An 882-nucleotide genomic window follows, 5' to 3' on the forward strand; every position below is an offset into this window, starting at 1 on the left:
CAGACAGACTGAAACAAACAATCAGAGACTTTTTTTTCTCTCTCTCCTTTCACATCCTATTCCATTCCTCAGCCTTCCTTCGCCATTTCTTTTTTTTGAAATGTCATAAGTCAGGAACTTAATCAGCACTCACTATTTCTCTCTTCCTTCTTTATCTCCTCATCTCTCTTTCGCTCACTTTTCCTCCTTTTTCGTTCCATTTGCTTGCCTTTTCTCGGTCCAACTTTTGTATCTTAAGTTCCTTTGCATTCTGTTATTAATTTTATCATTGTCTACCTCTCTTTTCTTTATTTACGTCCTTCTCTTCTCCCCTTCTTCTCACTCTTTGTCTTTTTCCTCTCATTTTCTTTGTATCCGTCTTTCTCTTCTCTTCTTTGTCTCTCTCATCTTCGTTTTGTCTGTCTTTTTCTTTCTTCTTCTTTGTCTATCTTTCTCTCCCATTCTTCATTGTCTAGCTTTCCTCTTTTTCTTTGTCTACCTTTCTCTCCACTTCTTCCATGTCCCTCTTACCTTTTTTTCTATCTATTTGCGTTCCTTTCTCTCCTTCCTTCTGTTTCTCTTGCTATCTTCCCCCTTCTCTGTCTTCCTCTTACCTCTTTCTCCTTCTCTTTTTTCTTTTTCCTTCTCTGTCTTCCTCGTTCCCTCTTCTCCCTCTCCCCTCCCCCTTCCATGCTTGTCATTTTTTTCTTTTATCCTCTCTTCTGCTCCGCCCCTTCTTCTATTCTCCCTAATTCCTGTCCGTTATCGTATTATATTCACTCCTTCCCCTTCGCTTCTCCCTTCGCTTTAATCTTCTCGTGGTTCGTGCTCTCTCCCCTTCGTTCTCTGTAAATAATTTTTCATAATTATCTTATTCTGCTCCTCTTCCCTTCCTCAGAAACG

Source organism: Penaeus monodon, chromosome 28 (genome assembly GCF_015228065.2).
Source record: "Penaeus monodon isolate SGIC_2016 chromosome 28, NSTDA_Pmon_1, whole genome shotgun sequence".
NCBI classification, from domain to species: domain Eukaryota; kingdom Metazoa; phylum Arthropoda; class Malacostraca; order Decapoda; family Penaeidae; genus Penaeus; species Penaeus monodon.